Below are 23682 nucleotides of genomic sequence, written 5' to 3'. Positions count from 1 at the left end.
CAGCAGCCCGTATGCACGTCTAGAGACTCGCTTACCCCTGAACTCCCACGCTTGTATTCGTCGAAAGCCTCCTCTTCCCCGTGGGTGCAGCGTAGATGCAGGATCTCCTCTCCGTAAGTGTAGTCTCGATGCAGAGTCTTCTCCCCGTAAGCACAGCGTCGATGCAGGATCTTCCCCTACCACTGATCGCGTTGGCGTGGATCTGGTCCGCCACGTGTTTTACTTTTCGTACGCCACTCGAATTTTATCCGCAAACACGTCCGACTCCTACGACTGCTTCAAAACGAATCCCTCTTCCACGTTTTCCCAGCTCAGAGCCGGCGTTCTGCTGGCTCTGCAGATCCAGCGTCAGCGGGGGCGGCTAGCGTCGTCATCCTCGCTGCGGCAGAAGGCTGGCGTCGTTGTTTCCCCTCTCTTTCGGCGTCTGTAGCTGCGCCGGTGACTTTCGCCTCTCTTTCTCGCTGCTGACGCGTCGTTACTTCGCTTTAGTTTTTCGCGTTTCTCTTCTGCCGTTGCTGCTGTGGGCTTACTGTTCCAACTCTTGGTGTATTCCTCTCTTTCTTTGGCTTCCGCTGCGTTGTTGTTGTTGGGTTTTGTTTCTTGGTGTATTCCTCCCCGTTTCTGTGTCGGTGCCGTTAGGTTTCGGTTCTTGGTGTATTCCTCGCCGTTGCTGTGTCGGTGCCGTTGGATTTCGATTCTTGAAAAGCCAGTGGCGTCCGCCGTGATCGCGACGTGATTCGCTCGTGTTATGTACAGTATGTCAAGAAACTCTTTACACACTGAAAATAAATTAAATTTTTTGACTTTGGATAAGAAAATAATGGCCTTTGGTTCAAATTTATCAAATTTTTTTAATTCATAACCATTCAGGGATTAATTATAAAGTAGTTAGTGAAAAAAAATAACAAAACTATAAATAGGTAACTTACAAAACAACAAAAACAATGATTACTCATTTTTGACACTGTCAAGAAACTCTACACAAAATATTTTCATTTTTTAAATTCAAAATTCTTCGTAATTATTTAATATAATTAACTTATTTTAATATTTGGTTTGTCCACCCTTAGCATTGACTACATGCTGGAGCCGTTTTTTCATCGAATTTATCAATTTTTGTAGGTCATACTCAAAGGGAATCTTTTGCCACTCTTCCAGTATGAATTCTTTGAGCTGATTGCGGTTTTTGGGCTGTCTTTTTCCCACTTTCTTCTTCAAATAGGCCCACAAATTTTCTATCGGGTTAAGATCGGGACTCTGGGGTGGTGTATCAATTACTTTTCTACAGTTGTAAAGCAGCCAAGCTCTCACATAGGACTCTTTATGTTTGGGATCATTGTCTTGATAAAACTTAAATTTGGCCCTATTGTCCGTAATGAGACCAAATTTCTCCGCACTGCTTTTTAAATTTGTTTTTAAAATTTGGAGGTACTGTTTGGCATCCATTGTGTTCTCAATAAATTCAATATTTCCTACTCCTCGGCTAGAGATGCACCCCCAAATCATAACCGAAAGTTTTCCAAACTTTACAGTCGGAATGATGTTTCGGTTATCCAAAGCTGTTAACGGCTTGCGCCATACTCTGGGTGGACCATCATTGTAATATAGCATCATTTTTGTTTCGTCGCCAAATATGACGTCATCCCAATACTCTGCCGGCTTACTGATCATCTTAACAGCGAAAGTGAAGCGCATTTCCACATTGACCGACGAAAGCGGTTTTTTTCGTGCCACTCTGGAAGAGTATCTATGGCGTAGAATAACCTGACGTACTGTTTCGTGTGAAACAACCAAGTCAAGGTCTTCCTCAAGTTCCTTGGCCAAAGTCCTGAAGGATATTTGCGAATTCTGATTCATTTTCCTCATGATTATGCGGTCTGCCCGTTTGTCTATCTTCCTTTTACGGCCACCTCCAGATTTGGTTTCCAGTCTCCCTTCGTTCTTCGCGCGACTTAGGACATTGTAAATTGTTTTCCTTGATACTGAAAACATTTCTACCATGTCCAAAAGCATAGATTACGGTAAAGTCCCGTTTTTTCTAAGAACGAGATCAAAACAGAGCTCGAAAACGAAATGTGTAAAGAGTTTCTTGACAGTGTCAAAAATGAGTAATCATTGTTTTTGTTGTTTTGTAAGTTACCTATTTATAGTTTTGTTATTTTTTTTTCACTAACTACGTTATAATTAATCCCTGGATGGTTATGAATTAAAAAAATTTGATAAATTTGAACCAAAGGCCATTATTTTCTTATCCAAAGTAAAAAAATTTAATTTATTTTCAGTGTGTAAAGAGTTTCTTGACATACTGTATGTGTTTTCGGTTGAGACCAACACACGATCGTTTCTCACAATAACAACTTACAGAGACACTTTGGTCAAGCTCTTACAACAAAAGTGTCTTTAGATGAGCAGAACCAAAAAATTGTCTGAGTAAAGTATTTCTTTTTCGTGTTTATGTTTATTTATTCATGTTTTCCGCATCTTTTAGGCTATTTTTTTTTAATATGTATACATATTTATTTGCAAAATTGGCAAACGAACATTTTTGTTCTTCACGATTAATTTTAAGCTCCAATAGTCAAACCGCATACAATTCACAAAGGCAATTGATCTTTGCTCAGTGAAACTCTGGAACTTCACTTTTATTTCCTATTCCTTCCTATTTGGTCAGGTAGAAATTAGAAGAGAAATTGCAGAAGAGTGCACTCTTCCACGCGTTTACTCTCTCTCTCTATCTCTCTTTCTCTTTTCTCACACACACGCACTCTGCCTCGTTCAGTGTGCGTGGTCTGGAGGAGGGGAGCGATATAAGACCTAAAGAACACATGAAGACTTAAAGAATTAATATTTGTATTTCATATTTATATTCCCTACCAATTCCGCTACACTTCCAATGGGGACTCAGAGAAGGAACAAGAAATAAAAACTGCTACAAGTTGCTGAAGCTAAAAAAGGCGTGGAAAGGTAAAAGAAAGACAATGTGTCTGGACTCAAGATAATTGTTCAGAATGAAATATGGCACATTCCTTGGGCATCTCCATAACATTGTATTCAATTATGCACATGTTCATCCAAATGTGTGTCCTCAATGGAAAATAATAAATAAAAGCCATTGAAAATTTTCCTAAAAGCAAAAAAGTCAATGCAAGATATTATTCAGTTTTTATTTAACGAAATGGAAATTTCATTTAATTAATTTGGTTGGTTTTTATTTGTTCGTTTTTATGCCGATAAATAAATTTTTGTGAAATTACATTTTTAGCGCTTGTCTGTCATATTTTAAATACCCCTTTGGAGCCACTCCGAAAGTGCGGGAAATATTAAGAAATTTTCAAAAAATCAAAATACATTTTCACATCAAATCATAGAATACTTTGGTTTGACCAATGGAAACTCATAGCTCAGGGGATTAGTGGGATCCTATGAGTTATTTAAATTGTGCGATATAAATTTACGTTTATATGATATAAATGAAAAGAAAATTAAGTTGAATAATTATGGATGTACATTAATAGAGTCGACGGTGCTTTCCAATCGATGGCTCGATCCAGCGCCTCGTTCCAAGCGGCGACTCTGAATGTGTAATAGAATAAACCAAAAGAATATTATTAATTTAAGAACGTAATTTAACTGATTTCGTGTATTCGTACCCTTTACATCATATCGCTGCATTTAAAGTATTTTGATTTTTGCGTTAAACTGTTTTATTTTTTAAGAATTTATCTTGCAATGGCAATCAGGCGATTGCGATCGGCGAACCCACTTTTAAGGAAAATTCCATTTCGCGTGGTCTGAACCGTGCTGATTAGCAACTGATCAATGATGGCTTTTGTGGATGATAACTCCATCTCGGGGCACTTGACGAGAAGCTGAAAGTGAAAAGTACTCAGGTGGCAGTCCTTGCCCCAAACAACCATCAGATTGTTGCAGTGGGAGAAACCTATCGATTCAATCATTGCGTTGTGCTGGGTCATGCAGTGGTCAACCAACGCTCGTTGGTTGTTTCCCAAACAATGATCAGGTCATCTCGGCCACCAGAGACCAGGAAGCGCCCGCACACGGAGTACGCCAGGGCTTTGATGGTGGCCCTGTGGCCGCGGAAGAGGCGCATTTGAGCGCGGGTATCGTAGTCCCAGATTCTGACGGTGGCGTCTGCCGATCCAGTGGCCAGGTACTCTCCATTCGGATGGAAGAGCCAATCGTCCCAGGTGACCCAAGAATTCAAAAAGGGGCTTTGTGGAGTCCACTCCCCACACGCGCGCCACATTGTCGTTTGAGGCGGTGGCAAAGTGGACGCCCCTCGGGGCGAACGCCAAACAGATGGCCCGGTGGTGCACATAGACAGTCTTGCAAAGCGCAGTGCGTGGGCACCACAGCGGCATGGTGCGGTCAGCCGAGGAGGTGAGCAGGTAGCTGTCTCCAGGAGAAAAGGCGCAGGCCAGGACCGGCTTCTGGTGGGCGGAAATCAACTCTCCCTTCGCAGGCTGTTCACGTCTTGCCGGTCCTTGCTCACGGCCACGACGTGGACCCTGCCGGAGCTAGTGCCAAATGCAACGGTGCAATGGTCCGCTGAAAACGTCGCGCAAGTAACGTCGTCATTGGGCGGGGGCAAGGCCTTGTTCATGATGAGGCTGGGCAGCTTTTTCCGGTCGAGCGGACCATTTTCTTTTCATTTATATCACGTAATCTCGTATGAACGTAGATAGATTGCTAGATAATAAGTACATATACATATGTGCATAATAATATAGAAAAGGTTTGAAAAATGTATATTCTTAAATCTATTTCTAGTATTTGTTTCAAAAAATACACTTCGTAGAAAATTCTTTAACATGATTTTTGAGAAAGTTAAAAAACTTAGAAACTGGCAACTTGGACACTATGCTGTTATGCTGAGCATACGTCGGCGCCTGACGTGTTCGCTCTCACTCGACTTGGCTTTTCGGCCCGAGGGTGTCTCACTCCCTGTGGGATGCACTCTAAGCGTGGCACCGTTGGTTCAAGGGATTGTGACCTTTGACTCTTGGCTGCACGCTCGAGTCCGCCTCTCAATCCTCACACAACGCGTTCGCTTTCCAAAGTTCTTTTTCCTTTGCTCGGTCACACTCTTGTTGCTCACCATTCACATCACTTTTGATAGCTCCGCTCGCTGACTGTCCCTGTTCCTGGTCGCGGCCCTCCTCTCATAGGCTCGCTTCTGCGTCGGCGCCGCCGATGCTGCCTGGCGGTAACGGCACTTTCCGCCATGCGGTGACCGTACTTTTCCATCGGCGTTCCTTCATTCTCTGCTCGCTTTACAACGGGACTTGGCTGGTGGCGTGATGTCATGACCATATTTGGTCAAGCGCTGGGCCACTGCCGGCCCGATCCCGTCATCCCGCTGCTCTCTCTCCGGGGGTCCTCCCCTCTCATCTTGGGTCCCTCTTGGGAGAGCTCTCCTCGGGAATTCGCCGCCTCCGGATATCCCCGGATAACGGCCGTTAGCCCTTAACCCTATACCGACCCCTGCGTGTGGGAATACCTTTCCTCACAGTTGTGCTCTGCTGCATCAGCAACAAACATCAATCCAGCTCTTCTCACTCTAGCCGCAACTGTTTTGATTCTATCCTCCAAAACGAATCAATCTGTAATTGACAACCGCTTAAAAAACTATTAACATTTCGAATACAAACGGGGGGGAACGTTGTGAGTTGCTGCGGCGACCGCAACTCTACATTTATACCCGATACATAGTCAGTATGGCTACATTGAGCGACAATGTATGCGGGAAGGACAGAAAACGTGTCTGAACATGTCGTCGGGCGCTGCGTAAAAATGATCCGATCTGATCCAGATACAGCAATCTCATAGATACGGTCATTCTCTACAATTGTGCGCCTTTAGTTTTCTCGATGCCCCAGATTTTCGTCCTTTGCGGGGGCGGAAAGGGGTGTGGAAACTAACTCGTCAAGGTACAATATCACAGAAGTGTGGATCAAAAATTGTTAAAGAGAGGCAGAGCGAGAGAGAATGAAATTGTTTTCTTGATTCTGGCTACAATAATTATACGATCTGGTTCAGATTTTACACTCTAGAACATATAGTCATCCTCTACGATTCTGCGTTTTCTTGTATCTTTGAAATAGTGGATGCCACAGATTTTCGCCCTTTGTGGAGGCGGAAGTGGGCGGGGCAAAGTTTTCAAATTGACTTGTAACAGTGACATATCACAGAAGGTTAGGTTAGGATTAAAGGCAGTCCCATTCGGTGGCTTGGATGTATTTGGACAAGGTCCCTGGTTTGATTTCGGATAGTTCCGAAATGTCCGTGAGGAAAGCGGCCCCGAGAATACGAAGACGACGATTTCCAAGGGCTGGGCAGTGGCAGAAGAAGTGGGGGACCGATTCCTCCTCCTCCTCGTCGCGACAACTCCTGCAGAAGTCGTTATGACGGATTGACAGTCTGGAGGCATGAGTGCCGATCTGCCAGTGTCCCGTAATGGCTCGAGTAACTGCAGAGCACTGTGCTCTGCTGAGTCTATACAGCTCGGCTGAGCGCATCTTCGATCGATATGGCCATATCAATCTTGAGACTTTACAGAAGACGGTTTGTTGCCATCTCCTATTGGCATTTTGCTCGAACAATTCTTGCGTGAGGAGCCTGCACGTAGCCAGATGCATCGCTACGTGCTTCCTCTCCGATAGGAGAGGTTTCGTAGTACCCTGCCTTTCTAGCTCGTCGGCGGCGTCGTTCCCCTCGATGATAAGGAGGAGGTCTAACTGCTCTGCGATCTCGTGCAGAGACCTGCGGCAGTCATTTACGGTCGCTGAGTTCGACGATATTGAGCCTAAAGCTTTAATAGCTGCTTGGCTGTCCGAGAAAACGCACACTAAGTGCGTGTCTAGAAGTAGTTTGGAGACGATGGAAATGGCCTCCTTGATGGCTACAACTTCCGTTTGGAACACACTACAGTGGTCCGGGAGCCTGAAGCAATGACTGATGTTCAGCTCGCTGCAGTAGACTCCGCCTCCCACGCGGCCGTCAAGCTGTGAGCCATCAGTATAGAAGTGAACCGCATTGCAGGTCCTGGTTCGCCCATCTTCCAGTCCTCCCTAGGTGGGATTGATACCTGGAAGGGCGTCGAGAGGTGATCACTAGGAATACAGTAATCTGTCCTCTCTGGTAATTTCGGGAGTCTCTTCAGGAGTCCCGAGTACCCAACCGCGGATGCCTTCCACAGTCTGGCTTCTCTCATTCTGAGGGCAGAAACTGTTGCCACCTTCTTTCCCAAGAGATCTACAGGGAGGAGGTCCAGCACAGTATCCAGGGCTTCCCCTGGAGTAGTGCGTAGCCCGCCAGTGATGCATAGCTCTGCCATGCGTTGAACTCTGCTGAGTTTATTGAGGCATGTCCTTCTGTCTAAGGCTGGCCACCATACCGCCACTCCATAGGGCATGATCAGTCGTATAATGGCGGTGTAGAGCCACCGGACTATATAGGGGGTCATTCCCCATTTTAGTCCGATGGCTTTCCTGCAAGTATAGCCACTGTGGCTTTCTTTACTCTGTCCTCTATGCTCAATTTCCAGTCGAGTTTTCTATCAAGGATTAGGCCAAGATACTTGGCGTTGTTGCTGAAGACTAGCGTTTCCCCACATAGTCTTGGGGGAATCAGTACCGGAACTTTGTACTTCCTAGTGAAAAGCTCTAGTTCCGTTTTAGACTGGTTGACGCCTAACCCGCATTTGTCTGCACATTTCGACATTTTCGTGAGAGTACTTGTCATGCACTCACACAACGTCTGCGGAAATTTTTTGGAGAGTGCAATAGCAACATCGTCCGCATACGCCACCACGCGGCAGCCACCCCCCTCCATCTCCCTCAGAAGTGTGTTCACTGCCACGTTCCATAGGAGGGGCGAGAGGACTCCGCCCTGCGGTGTGCCTCTGCAGACGAATCTGGTGCATGTTGACGTCCCCAGTGATGCCTCAACCGTCCTACACTGTAGCATCTGATCGATCAGGCTCACCGTCCTGGAGTCAACCCCCAGATCCGTCAGTGCGCCTGTGATGGCGGTCGGAAGGATGTTGTTAAAGGCGCCTTCTATGTCGAGGAAGGCTACTAGGGTGTACTCCTTAAAGTTAAGGGACGCTTCGATGATCGAGTGTAGGGCCGTTTCGGTGGATCTTCCCTTCCGATAGGCATGCTGGGAGTCTGAGATCAGACTGGACGGAATGCACGCCGTGAGATGCAGCCCCAGGAGCCGCTCCATCGCCTTTAGAAGAAAAGACGATAGACTAATGGGCCTGAAATCTTTTGGGACAGTGTGCAAGGGCTTGCCTGCCTTGGGTATGAATACGACTTTTGGTCTGAAGCCAAGTGTCAGGAATGCACCCGTGGGAGAAGATTCCCTCGTAAATTATTTTGAGCCAGTTAATGGCTTTAAGTCCCGCGTGAATCAGTTAGGCAGGGAAAATGCCGTCTGGCCCCGCGGACTTGTAGGGTTAAACCCTACAGCTTCTGATCACCCAGGAAATGTTCGCCTGGCTTAGCAGGCTCAGGAGGGCATTTGAGACAACGGAAGGAGGCGCAAAGTAGTTGGGTCTGTTTTCATCGCAGCCAGGGAAGTGAGTATTTAGGAGAAGATTTAGCGATTCGTCGCTGGACGTAGTCCACGACTGGTCGGTGATCTTCAAGTAGCCCAGGGTGGGTGTTGTCTTGTAGAGAACTCTGCGCAAGCGCGAGGCTTCTGAGTTACTCTCGATTTCGCTGCAGAACTTACGCCAGGAGGCGCGTTTGGCTTTCCTAAGTACTTTGTTGTAGACTGGCCTTGTATTCGGCCCAGTTTTGCTCAACGTTCTCAGCCTTAGCTTTATTGAAGAGTCTCCGGGAGGCTTTCCGGAGTTCACCCAATTTCGGATTCCACCATTCAAGTTTCTTGCCAGAGGGGCATGCTTTGTCGAGCGGTAAAGATCTTAAGAAGACGGGTCGTGGCCTCCGTGGAGAGCTCCTCCTCAGATGTGGGCTCGGGGAGAACACTACAGACGTAATCAGAGTACCGAGTCCAGTTTGTCTGATGTTCCGGAAACGAACTGGCTTCGGTACTGAGAAGGAGAAAACAGTTTCCACGTACCTGTGGTCCGAGAAGGAGTGCTCTTCCAGGACCCTCCATGATACAATGTTACTCTGTACCTCATGAGAGGCAAGCGTTAGGTCCAGGACCTCCTTGCGGTTTTTAATAATAAAGGTGGGATCACTACCCCAGTTTAATAAGACCATCTGAGTGGTCAGCTAGTAACTGAAAAGGTACTCACCCCTTTCGTTTGTGTCAGGGCTTCCCCACTGACAGTGATGTGCATTGGCGTCGCACCCCACATTTTGGCCGTTGTCTGCCAAAGACATCGGCCTAATTGTGAGGCATCGGCCTACACATGTATGCGGAGCAGATCCTCAGTGAACGCTCCTGGCCTTCGAGGCTTACTGCGGTGTGGTCTTCATTGCTGAAATTTGGGAGCAAAAATAAGTGCAACTCTCTTTTTGCAAGAATGCAGTTACGAATTTTACCTGCGGTTTCAGCTACGTAAAGCTTGTAGTCAGAACTCCTCAGACCGGAGACCCTGTTTCCGAGGATCCAGGGCTCCTGAATGAGGACTAAGTTGGCTCCACCCTTGGCCAGGTGGAGCAGTAGAGCAGCGCATGCTGCATTGCAGTGGTGGAGGTTGATCTGCAGGATCATCAGTGACATTCCTGAGTCTCACCTCCACCATTATTACTTCTAGATCGCTGTCGGTGGAATCCGGCTCCTCCCCGACAACGATATGGCTGAGACCTCTGGCTAGGTTGCTCTCGTCGACATCATGGACGCAGCATCCGACGCCGGGTTGTCTTCCTCGCACGAGGCCCTTCTTTCGGGATCTTCGGCAGCTCCGGGTCTGGCTCGACCCTTGCGGTCCGTTATAGGTGGTTATGGTGACCTTTTTGTACGCGTAGTCGACCACACCGTCCGTTTTGGCGAGGGGCTCTAGCGACTCCTCATTTAGGACGAGGATAATCTGGCGCCTCTGCCCCTGGATGTCCTCTCTCATGGCCACCTTCCAATCGGCTGTGGGTAGGATGGGGTTGCAGACCTGCAGTAGCCTGAGGATTTTTTCAGGTTCTGCAGGTTTTGCCGAGACCCATGCTCTGGCTCTCGGGCGGCTGGGAACATCCTGCCATCTCATGGCCTCCAGTTTCGTCCCTGGGTAGACCTCTTTCAAAGCAACCACCGCCTTCATGTAGAGGGCCGCAGAGCGAGTGTCTTGGCAGGCGATGGCTTTCACCTTGCCTTGATGCCACCCTGCGTCATCACACTTTGGCGGTGGTCCGCCGATCTCCTCCAGTTCCTGTAGGAACCGGTCCTGGAGCTCGTTCTCCACCAAGTGCCACATATCGCGAGGGACATAGCTGTCCTCGGCGCCCCTGTTCAGGACACCGATCAGGGTCTTGCCCCTCGCCACCTCAGCGAACGACCGGTTCGTGAGGTGGGTCTTCACCCGCTTGGCTTACTGGGCTTGGCCTGGCTGGTTAGCGGGGTCCTCCGCTGAGCGTTGCCGCTTGTTGGGTGCCTTGGCTGCGCCCTTTCCGGCTTTGGCTGGCTGGAAGAGTGGCAGGATTGAGGAGGCCCACAGCCTCTGCTCCTTTCCTTCTGCAAACGCCCTAAAGTTCGGGTCCTCGTTGGACAGGATGAAAGCCGCTCGTCTCCTGTCCTGGTACGACGGCTTTCCTCCCCGTGGTGCAGAGACGCTGCTCGCCGGGGCCCCCATGGGTTCCTCGGTCCCGGTGCGCTTACCAGCCTCGATTACGCTCTGCTTGGCAGCCACCCCGGTCTCCGATTCGCCCTTGGAGCCACCCGACTTGGAAGGACCCGATTGGGTTTTCGGGCCCCCCTCGCTGCGGCCGCTGCCTGAAGACGGTGGACCGACTCAGTCTCCTTCCCCGTCTTCTTTGGACCTGGTTTCCCAGGCGCTGGTACAGAGGGATTGGCTTGTCCCTCCGGTACTTTAAGAGGAGTACCGAGCTCCTTTGCGGTGTTTTTATTTGTTATATATGATTTGTTTGGCATTTTTGTTCCCACGAGTAGGCGGGAAGGGGTTGGTCACCCGAGGCATAGCCCGCTTGCCCCGGGAAGCCTAATTTACACTGGAGGTCGGCAGGTATCCAGAGTCCGCATATTAGTGGCCGGGCACCCCCCGGCCATGCATCCCTCGGCATATAACAGTGTCACCTTGGATTGGGGTAATTTGACTGAGAGTTTTTTTCTCTCCGCCCGACTACCATTCGCCAGCATCCTGGCAGAGACATGACCGTGCCAGGACCTGTTTCCAGCCGCCCTCACGGGGAGAGTATAGTCGCACTTCCACCGGTGTGTACAGTTACGGCGGGTGACGGTTCGCTCGCAATCTGGTTTCAAGTCCGGCTACCATTTTGCATATTGGTATATGCTGCATATATTTTGCATATTTTTGGCATATTTTGTTTGCATTTATTTTGCATATGTTTTGCTTATTTTCGATGTGCATTCAAATTCGTTATATTTGAATTATCAAACGTCTAAATAAAAATGTTGGTAACAATCTGATGAAAATATGCAAATGTGCAAAATCCGAGATCTATTAATAAAGAATCATCATGCCTACTACAAAGCGCCCATCTTACCATCCCAAATCATTCCAGAAACGTTCCCTTGTGGAACAACGGGCCGCAAACTCTCAATAACGAAAGAAAGCAAACATGGATCAAACTAAAAAACATATTACAACTATAAACATCATTCACTTTCAAGAAGCAGCGGCAAAATTTGAAAAAGAGCTTAAATCAGCCAAAAATAAGTCACTTTCCTCCTTTGCTTCAGCAGTCAAAGATAAGATTTTAAAACATTACAATAATATACTTAATAACCATATACCCCAAACCTACACAATAGGTCTTGTCATACCAATAGCTAAACCCGGTTGCATCAAAACATAAATAACCACATACCGCCCGATTTCTCTTAAACTCTTGCTTCGCAAAAGTTATAGATAAAATCATAGCCAAAAGGTTATGGTGGTTTGTTACTACAAACAAACAAATACACACAAATCAAGTGGGTTTCAAACGTGGAAAATCAGTTCCAGACAATCTAACGTACTTAGATCATCTGATAACTGATGCACTATCCCAGAGACAACATTCATATGTCTATAATAACATTAGACTTTAATAAAGCCTTTGACAAAATAGACAAATTGACAAAACTACATGCAATAGTTACGCAGCTTCAACAATGGACTATCGGACCAAAAATACTAAACTATATTGTTAATTTTATAAGCACGAGAAAAATGAAATGTCGCATCGCAAACAACCTATCGAGCACTTTTCCCTTGCATAACGGAATACCCCAGGGATCACCGATATCAGTTATTCTATTCTTAATAGCATGCAATAAACTAGCAAACCTCATTACTATCCATCGAAATCGCTCATTCACAGCCTATGCAGATGATTTTCACATTATTGTCAGATTAAAAAAAAACAAAACACAAGAAAATTTAGATCTCGACTACATATTCCAAAAAACTGATGAATGGTGTTCGTTTTCAGGCTCACCCTTATCACTTATGCCGTAAGCATAACTTTTAATGCACAATAACAATGAGAAACCTAAACCACTTTAAAATACTAGGACTTACATTCGATTCAAAATATAGATGGACCAGAGAGATAGAAGACCTAGCCAACTCCCTCTCAACAAAACTTAACATAATAAAATGTATCTCCCGTAACAGGTTCAACTGCAATACGCATACACTAATATTAATGACAAAAGCAATAATAGCTTCTAAAATTGACTACGGACTAGTATTTAAGGGCAATTGCTCAACAACTTGGCTTAAAAAATTCAAACCATCCTAAATTGTGCAGTATGGATAGCTTTGGGAGCTTTTAGAACTACCCCGATAGCAAAACTTTTATTGGAAGCAAACATAAATACAGTTGAAGATCGCCGTGATTTGCTACAAGCAAGGGGCTTATAATTAGAGCACTAGTCACTAGATGTCACATTGGTTTTGGTTGGGTCAAACTCAAATTATGATTATATTATCTTTTCTAACTTAGGGTTACATAGGAATGTTATATTCGGCATTTATTAGATATAGGTTATGTTGTCTTTTATTTTATTTTATTTTATTTAATTAGGTTTTGAGATTTACGGTTCTTAATCTACTATAAGGTGGGCTCTTAACTGCGTTTTGAACTGTGAAAGGTTACTTATCTTTTTCATGTGATGCGGAAGCTGATTCCAAATGCGAATGACATAGACAAAGAAATGCCACTCGGAATTTAAAGTTTTATGTCGAATGGTGATAATATTATTTGTTTTGACGGAATTAGTGAATCTAAGAATTTGGTACAGGTATTCGGGTTGTTGAAATTCTGTCATTACGGCATAACCCAAATATATATCGAGCTGTATTATTAAAGCACACGTTCAATTTTTGCCTGTCTGCGTAACCACAGTTACCAAACTCCTCTATCCCATAGGTGAGTACAGGCACAAGGTATGCTTTTGCTATTTGCATCCGAATGTTTAGCGGTATAAAGTGTTTGGTAATATTTAGTGACCTTAAGATCCCATAGGTTTTTCCTACGGCTTTGCTCACGTGATTATCCCACGAAAACGTATTGTTTAGTACAAAGCCTAAGTTGTTTGCCTTCTAAGATTTCTACGCGTCTTAATAGTGTTGAGTTTATCTTTTTCTTGTTTTTGAAGATAATCAAACATTTTGACTTAGTTGGATTTAGGCATAGGCGATTGTGAGTCGCCCATGCACTAATCTTCTCAAGTTCTACATTGCTATACCGATACACTCATTATTCTACTTAACGGTCGACTAACATATAATTGGACGTCATCGGCGTACATGTGCACATCACAGTCGGACAATACCATTGGCAGGTCATTTACATAAATGGAGAACAATAATGGACCAAGTACTGATCCCTGTGGCACACCACACTTAACATATGCAAAAGTCGACATTTCAATTTCGGTGAAAACAGCCTGACTCCTATTTACGAGATAAGACGATAGCAACCGTACTGCTGAGACAGAGAAATTATAGGATCTACGAAGCTTTGCAATGAGGATACCATGGTCAACTGAGTCAAAAGCTTTAGAATAGTCAAGAAGAGTTAGGAATGTCACATTTCCGTCGTCCATTCTTTCGCGGATATCCTCTAAAATGTTTATTATGGCAGTAGAACAACTTCTATTTCGTCTGAATCCAGATTGGTTGTTGTTAAGTAATGTATGCTCAGAAAGAAATTTATTTATTTGCACAGCCCCCAAAGCCTCGAACGCTTTTGATAGGCTCGGTAAAATGGATATTGGCCTGTAATCTAGAGAGTTTACTTTAGGGATAGGGATCATTTTGGCCTCCTTCCACTTTTCAGGGAATGTTGATGTAGTAATGGCTATGTTAAAAATGTGGGTAACTTGCATTAAAATTCGGGGGAGAATTATTCTCAGAAATGTAGGGTCTGTCTAGTCCGATCGCATTCGACTTAATCTTAAGTAGGGATTCTAGAACATCACACGGACTAACACAACAGAAACTGAAGCTAGGAACAGTGTTATGATAGGGTACTGATACCAAGTTAAGGGTTGGGGGAAAGTCAGGTAAAACTAGATGCACAAATTTTTTATTTATTTCATTTACTTCCATGTCAACTTGACTGTTTCGTGTTTTCTTCCCAATTCCAATATTTTTAATAATTTGCCATTTTTTCTTACCGCATACCGCGTTATTAAACTTTGGCGTGTAGAAGGCGGTCTTGGCAGAGTTGATTAGCTTTGTTACATTTGATCTTAATGCTTTGTACATATTAAGGTGGCTTTCAGTCTTATATCTTTTATACTTTTTAAAGGCGTCATTTCGTTTAATGATACCCATTTTTATTTCATGGTTGAACCAGGAGTTATCTGTTGGTCTAACGGTCGCTTTCTTGATAGGTACATGTTCATTATAAAGATAGTCGATATTTGATTGAAGGTGGGCAAGCTGAGAATTCACAGGCGGCATATAATATATTGTTGTCTAGTCGAGCATGTTAATGTCAGTGTCTAGTTTTCTAAGGTCAATGTTCCTAATGTCTCTATAGAAGGTAACATAGTCATGGTAGTCAGGATTGATGTCGTAGGTCATGAAAATAAAGTCATGTTTTGAATACCCTGGCACTGTGAATTGATCATAGAGTAACAATTTTCCGGACTGTCAACAAAAAATAAGTCTAATAGTGTGTTTCTGGTTTTTGTAAAGTGTATGGGGTTTTAGGCTTGGCAATCGGCTTGGATTGCCTCCACAGGCGCTCAGGGCGCGAATCACAGACTGCGAGGCCAAGGACACCGGCCTAATCGTTGGGTGCGACGCCAATGCACACCACTGCCAGTGGGGATGCACTGACACCAACGAAAGGGGTGAGTACCTTTTCAACTATTTACTGACCACTCAGATGGTCCTATTAAATAGGGGGAGTGATCCCACCTTCATTATTAAAAACCGCAAGGAGGTCTTGGACCTCACACTTGCCTCTCATGAGTTACATGGGAACATCGTATCCTGGAGGGTCCTGGAAGAGCACTCCTTCTCGGACCACAGGTACGTGGAAAACGTATTCTCTTTTTCACTACCGAGACCAGCTCAATTTCGGAACCTTAGGCGGACAAACTGGGCTCGGTACTCAGACCACCTCTGTCGTGTTCTCCCTGAGACTCCACCTGAGGAGGAGATTTCCAGGGAAGCCACGACTCATCCTGTTAAACTATTTACCGACGCCTGCAATGAGGCGCTCGATAAATCCTGCCCCTCTGGCAAGTGCAGAGGCCGGAAGAAACCTGAATGGTGGAATCAGAGGGACTGAGAGAACTGAGGGAACTCCGGAAAGCCTCCCGGAGACTCTTCAATAGAGCTAAGGCTGAAAACGTTGAGCAGAACTGGGCCTATTACAAGGCCAGTCTGTCAATTTATAATAAAGAACTGAGGAAAGACAAACGCGCCTCATGGCGTAAGTTCTGTAGCGACATTGAGTCTTCTCTCGAAGACTACACCCACTCTGGGCTACCTGAAGAATGCCGACCAATCATGGACAACGTCCAGCAATGAGTCGCTAAATCTTCTCCTCAACACCCACTTTCCCGGCTGCGTTGAAAATAGACCACACTACATCGCGGCTCATGCCGTTGCCTCAAGTGATATTATGAACCTGCTAAGCCAGGAGAACGTTTCCTGGGCAATCAAAAGCTTCAAACCATACAAGTCTGCGGGACCAGATGACATTCCTGCCCAACTGATTCACGCTGGACAAAAAGCCACTAATTGGCTCAAAAGGATATACGAGGGAATCTTCTCCCATGGATATATCCCGGGAACCTGTCTTCATACCAAAGTCGTCTTCATCCCCAAGGCAGGCAAGCCCTCGCACACTGCCCCCAAAGATTTCAGACCCATAAGTCTATCGTCCTTCCATCTGAAGACGATGAAGCGGCTGTTGGGGATGCATCCCACGGTAAATATTCCGCCTAGTCTAATCTCAGACTCCCAGCATGCCTATCGGAAAGGAAGATCCGCCGAAACGGCCCTACACACGATCACATCGATCATAGAAGCGTCCCTCAACTGTAAGGAGTACACCCTAGTAGCCTTCCTCGACATAGAAGGCGCCTTTAACAACATCCTTCCGACCGCCATCACAGGCGCACTGACGGATCTGGGGGTTGACTCCAGGACGATGAGCCTGATCGATCAGATGCTACAGTGTAGGACGGTTGAGGCATCACTGGGGACGTTAACATGCACCAGATTCGACTGCAGAGGCACACCGCAGGGCGGAGTCCTCTCGCCCCTCCTATGGAACGTGGCAGTGAAAACACTGCTACGGGAGATAGAGGGGGGTGGCTGCCGCGTGGTGGCGTATGCGGACGATGTTGCTATTGCACTCTCCGAAAAATTTCCGCAGACGTTGTGTGAGTGCATGACAAGTACTCTCACGAAAATGTCGAAATGTGCAGACAAATGCGGGTTAGGCGTCAACCCGTCTAACACGGAACTAGTGCTTTTCACTAGGAAGTACAAAGTTCCGGTACTGATTCCCCCAAGACTATGTGGGGAAACGCTAGTCTTCAGCAACAACGCCAAGTATCTTGGCCTAATCCTCGATAGAAAACTCGACTGGAAATTGAGCACAGAGGACAGAGTAAAGAAAGCCACAGAGGCTATACTTGCAGGAAAGCCATCGGACTAAAATGGGGAATGACCCCCTATATAGTCCGGTGGCTCTACACCGCCATTATACGACTGATCATGCCCTATGGAGTGGCGGTATGGTGGCCAGCCTTAGACAGAAGGACATGCCTCAATAAACTCAGCAGAGTTCAACGCATGGCAGAGCTATGCATAACTGGCGGGCTACGCACTACTCCAGGGGAAGCCCTGGATACTGTGCTGGGCCTCCCCCCTATAGATCTCATGGGAAAGAAGTTGGCAACACTTTGCGCACTCAGAATGAGAGAAGCCAGACTGTGGAAAGCGTCCGCTGTTGGGCACCCGGGAATCCTGACGACACTCCCGCAATTACCAGAGAGGACAGATTATTGTATCCCTAGTGATCACCTCTCGACGCCTTTCCAGGTATAAATCCCACCTAGGGAGGACTGCGAGATGGAGATGGAGCTTTAGGCTCAATATCGTCGAACTCAGCGACCGTAAATGACTGCCGCAGGTCTCTGCACGAGATCGCAGAGCAGTTAGACCTCTTCCTTATACGGGTCCCAGGCCACAGGGACATCGAGGGGAACGCCGTCGCCGACGAGCTAGCAAGGCAGGGTACTACGAATCCTCTCCGAGAGGTAGCGATGCATCTGGCTAATTGCAGGCTCCTCACGCACGAATTGTTCAAGCAAAATTCCAATAGGAGATGGCAACAAACCGTTTCCTGTAAAATCTCAAGATTGACATGGCCATATCGATCGAAGAAGCGCTCAGCCGAGCTGTATAGACTCAGCAGAGCACAGTGCTCTGCAGTTACTCGAGCCATTACGGGACACTGGCAGATCGGCACTCATGCCTCCAGACTGTCAATCCGTCATAACGACTTCTGCAGGAGTTGTCGCGACGAGGAGGAGGAGGAATCAGTCCCCACTTCTTCTGCCACTGCCCGGCCCTTGGAAATCGTCGTCTTCGTATTCTCGGGGCCGCTTTCCTCACGGACATTTCGGAACTGTCCGAAATCAAACCGGGGACCTTGTCCAGATTCATCCAAGCCTCAGGATGGGACTGCCCTTAATTTGCAACTGCCTGTTCTCCACGGTTTTTAGGCACTGGGAAGGGGCACACGCCCATGCGGCACCACAACGGGTTTCATCACTCCCCCAGGCTACCGCCTGAACCTAACCTAACCTAACCTAACCATTGTTCGAAGGGGAACGGCATTTGGTTTTCTTTTGCTAAATAATTGCATAAATACAGGCACCCCAAATCACATCCAATCCCTGCCATCAGATCCTAGTCTAGTCGTTTGAACTAAAAACCCATCTTATTGTTAGTTTTGGTCAGTCGAAGGCAGAACACAAAGGAAACCAACGTTCAGCTCCCAGGCTTTCGCCAACGACCATACTACGCTGAATACATCGGTTCTCGTCCGATCACCGAAATTAAGCAGCGTCGGGCGCGGTTAGTACTTAGATGGGGGACCGCTTGGGAACACCGCGTGTTGTTGGCTTCGTCACCAACTTTTTGGCTTTTGCCGTATTTTCGTTTCGTTTTTAATTTTTAATTTTTTATTTATTTATTTTACTGCTGAGACAGAGAAATTATAGGATCTACGAAGCTTTGCAATGAGGATACCATGGTCAACTGAGTCAAAAGCTTTAGAATAGTCAAGAAGAGTTAGGAATGTCACATTTCCGTCGTCCATTCTTTCGCGGATATCCTCTAAAATGTTTATTATGGCAGTAGAACAACTTCTATTTCGTCTGAATCCAGATTGGTTGTTGTTAAGTAATGTATGCTCAGAAAGAAATTTATTTATTTGCACAGCCCCCAAAGCCTCGAACGCTTTTGATAGGCTCGGTAAAATGGATATTGGCCTGTAATCTAGAGAGTTTACTTTAGGGATAGGGATCATTTTGGCCTCCTTCCACTTTTCAGGGAATGTTGATGTAGTAATGGCTATGTTAAAAATGTGGGTAACTTGCATTAAAATTCGGGGGAGAATTATTCTCAGAAATGTAGGGTTTGTCTAGTCCGATCGCATTCGACTTAATCTTAAGTAGGGATTCTAGAACATCACACGGACTAACACAACAGAAACTGAAGCTAGGAACAGTGTTATGATAGGGTACTGATACCAAGTTAAGGGTTGGGGGAAAGTCAGGTAAAACTAGCTGCACAAATTTTTTATTTATTTCATTTACTTCCATGTCAACTTGACTGTTTCGTGTTTTCTTCCCAATTCCAATATTTTTAATAATTTGCCATTTTTTCTTACCGCATACCGCGTTATTAAACTTTGGCGTGTAGAAGGCGGTCTTGGCAGAGTTGATTAGCTTTGTTACATTTGATCTTAATGCTTTGTACATATTGTAGCAAGGTAATAATTAGTGAGGCATTCAACTAGTATTTAAAATAGCATACAGCGCGCATTGGTATTTACCGCACCATCGATACACTCGGCGGGAAATACCAATAGTGAGATATCGGATAAGAAACATCGATAATAGAGTAAGTGGACTTTGTAAATGGCGATTGTGAGAGACGGACGCGCAGCTAATAAAAAAGAGTTACATTAAATCACCGGGCTTGTGTTTTTATACCTATACAGTTCACTCACGCACCGATATTGGTCACTACAATTCCCGGGTTAGACGGCCTACAATTTCAGAAGTGGGATACGATCAATCGCCGCCAGTGAAAAATAGCGAAAATTTTTATTTTCTCGTCCGTCGAAGACGCCATCGCTGAAAAAAAACATGTTGGACTTGGTCGGCACGGAGGAGTCCCGGCCGCCCAGCTGCGCGAATGGCTGGAGTCCCTCAATCTACCAAAAGGTGGAAGCAAAGCTGCCATGGCAGCGAGACTTAACGAAATACCAGTAGAGCTGCGGGGACAGGGACCACCGGCAGCCGAAACATGCGAGAACGAGAGGGAAGATGAGGCAGCCGCAGATCAAGACTCGACGAAGAGCGAACGCAAAGAGAAGAATGAAAAAGCACCGCAAGCGCCTGGGCACAACAACAACCACGGCGAATATCGAGCAGAGGTTGAAATGTTAAAACTGCAAATCGAGCTGCTGAAGCTGCAGAGCGAGAGGGAGAAGGAAGGGAGAGGAGAGAACACAACACCAGCCGCCAACAATGACGCTGGCGTCATGTTGCTAAATGCCGCCAAAGACATGTTGCCAACATATCATGGCAACATTTCTGGAAACAACGATGACGTCACAACTTGGATCGCGCAGTTTAAGGCCATCGCCAAGTTTAAAATTGTAAGTGACATTTGCAAGGAGAAGGAGAGTGAGACAAAAAACGAGTGTGAAATAAAAAATGAGTGTTTAGGAGAAAATGAGCGTTTAGAAGAAAATGAGTGTTTAGGAGAAAATGAGTGTTTAGAAAAAAATGAGTGTTTAGGAGAAAATGAGTGTTTAGAAGAAAATGAGTGTTTAGGAGAAAATGAGTGTTTAGAAGAAAATGAGTGTTTAGGAGAAAATGAGTGTTTAGAAAAAAATGAGTGGAAAATAGAGAATGAGTGTTTAGGAGAATATGAATGTGAAGTAAAAGATGAGGGTGATAAAGAGAATAAGCATGAAGTAGAAAGTGGAGGCAAGGTAGAAAATGAGTGTTCTGCAATGGTTGAGTGTCTGGAAGACAGCGATACCTGCGAGAGCGTAAAAACCAATTTCAACGAACTACCAAGCCAGTATCCAGACAAAGAAAACGACTGGGAGTTGAAAGTAGGGACAGATTGTAGCCAAGAACTCGCAGGACGACTTAAATACATGTTTAGGACAGCGTATGTAAACGCAGAAAGTCCAAACTTACCACAAACCAAGTGGGAAATGAAGTTGAATTTCGAACACGAAAAACCGTTTCATTGCCCATCTAGAAGACTGTCGTATAGCGAAAAAGCCCAAGTACAGAAAATGATAGACGATTACACAGAAAAAGGTTACATCAGAACCAGTGAGTCAGAATACGTTTCGCCTATAGTACTGGTAAAAAAGAATTCGGGAGAGTTGAGACTGTGCGTCGATTATCGCACACTTAATAAAGGTATGATAAAGGACAATTACCCAACACCTCTTATAGACGACCTACTAGATAAACTGTCAGGGAAAAGACTTTTCACCAAGTTAGACCTGAAGAATGGATACTTCCACGTATTTATGCATAAAGATTCAGTTAAATACACATCGTTCACGACCCCCATGGGACAATACGAATGGTTGAGGATGCCGTTCGGGTTACGAAATGCATCGGCGGTGTTTCAAAGATTCACAAACAAAATTTTTGCAGATATGGTAAAGGAAGACAAAGTTATAATATACATGGACGATATTATGGTAGCAACAAAAGATAGTGATAGTCACATGGAAATTTTACAAGAAGTGATGAGACGATTGGTAGAGAATAAACTTGAATTAAGGATTGATAAATGCGAATTCTTACAGTCAGAAGTTAAGTACCTGGGCTATTCCATATCGGGTAACGGAATTAAACCAGATACGAAGGGATTACAGGCAGTAAAAGGGTTCCCAGTCCCCACGAAAACGAACGAAGTGCAGAGTTTCTTAGGGTTATGTTCTTACTTTAGACGGTTCGTAAAAGATTTTTCTACGAAAGCTAAGCCCCTTTATGATTTGGTCAAAAAAGACAGGAAGTTTGAATTCGGTATCGTAGAACTAGAATGTTTCGAACAACTCAAAAGTAATTTGTTGGAAGCACCGATCTTAGCACTTTACAATCCCAGAGATCCGACAGAATTACATTGCGATGCAAGTTCGTTAGGTTTCGGGTCAATTCTAATGCAGAAGAAGGGTGATGGCAGAATGCAGCCGGTGTTTTATTTCTCCAAGCGGACAACAATTACCGAAGCAAAATACCACAGCTTTGAACTGGAGACACTAGCGATAATTTATGCACTACAACGGTTTAGAGTATACGTGCAAGGCATACCCTTCAAAATAGTGACAGACTGCAACGCGCTAACTATGACTCTAAACAAAAAAGAACTCAATCCACGCATTGCCCGCTGGGCGTTAGAGTTACAAAATTATGACTACAAGTTAGAACACAGGTCAGGAAGTAGAATGCAACACGTAGATGCGCTAAGCAGAGCCGTTCAGATACTCACGGTAGACACAAACACCTTTGAAGAAAATTTAATTATATGCCAAAACAGAGATAACAAACTGATGGAGCTGAGAGAAACGTTACAGAAATCAGAACACAAACATTATGAGATGAGAAACGGAATAATATACAGGAAAAAAGATAACAATACTATCCTATTCTGCGTACCCGAGGAAATGGAAGGCCACGTACTCTATAAGTACCACGATGAACTAGGGCACGTCGGTATAGACAAGATGACCGACGCTATATCGAAAAGCTACTGGATCTCAAACGTAAGGTATAAAGCCAAGCGACACATTGAAAACTGTCTAAAATGCATAGCGTACTCAGCAAAACACGGAAAAGAGGAAGGGTTTTTACACAACATACCAAAAGGGTCAGGACCATTCGAGGTAGTACATATCGACCATTTCGGGCCAGTCGACAAAGGCAGGGCCAACAAACATGTTTTAGTAGTAATAGACGCGTTCACCAAATTCGTAAGACTTTATACGACCAAAACCACTAGCACAAAGGAAGCAGTAATTGCAATGAAAGATTATTTCCGAGCTTACAGTAGACCCAGATGCATTGTGTCAGACAGAGGAAGCTGTTTCACGTCAAAAGAGTTTGAAGAATTCTTAGAACAGAGCAATGTTAAACACGTAAAGATAGCAACAGGGTCGCCACAGGCCAACGGGCAGGTAGAAAGGGTGAACAGAAGTTTGGGACCCATGATTACAAAGCTTGTTGACCCGGAAAAAGGATTACATTGGGATATGGTAGTGGAAACAGTAGAACACGCGATGAACAACACAATTCAAAGAACAATTAATGAACACCCGAGCAGAATGTTGTTTGGGGTCGTACAAAAAGGAAAGGTTTCAGATTTACTAAAAGATCATCTAGACGAACTAACCGAACAGCGGGCAACAAGGGATATAGAAAAGATTAGAGCAGTAGCAGGCACTCATCAGGAAAAAATACAGTCTTATAACAAACAAGCAACAAATTCAAAGCGAAGGGAGCCACACGTGTACGTAGATAATGATCTAGTTATGGTGAGAAATTTCGACACTCATACAGGGGTGTCTAAAAAGCTTATCCCGAAGTTCAAAGGACCTTATAAGATATCAAAGGTGTTAAAAAATGATAGGTATTTGCTAGAAGATGTAGAGGGGTTTCAACAATCAAGGATCCCGTATAAAGGAGTTTGGGCGGTGGCAAATATGAAGCCGTGGATTGAAAATGGTAATAATGCAAATGTCACAGGGAATCAAAATGAAGAAAATG

General features: G+C 45.1%; 1 non-coding gene across 1 annotated transcript; it reads left to right on the top strand.

The window, feature by feature from the left end:
* Positions 1-18660: 18660 nt before the first annotated feature.
* LOC6899443 (5S ribosomal RNA) lies at positions 18661-18779 on the top strand. Its single transcript, XR_053289.1, has one exon. It is a non-coding gene; the product is annotated as a 5S ribosomal RNA (ribosomal RNA).
* The last annotated feature ends 4903 nt before the right edge of the window (positions 18780-23682 follow it).

This window comes from Drosophila pseudoobscura, chromosome X (genome assembly GCF_009870125.1).
Source record: "Drosophila pseudoobscura strain MV-25-SWS-2005 chromosome X, UCI_Dpse_MV25, whole genome shotgun sequence".
NCBI lineage: Eukaryota > Metazoa > Arthropoda > Insecta > Diptera > Drosophilidae > Drosophila > Drosophila pseudoobscura.
Note: the sequence above shows the minus strand (reverse complement) of the source record. Positions and strands in the feature narration are given on the sequence as shown.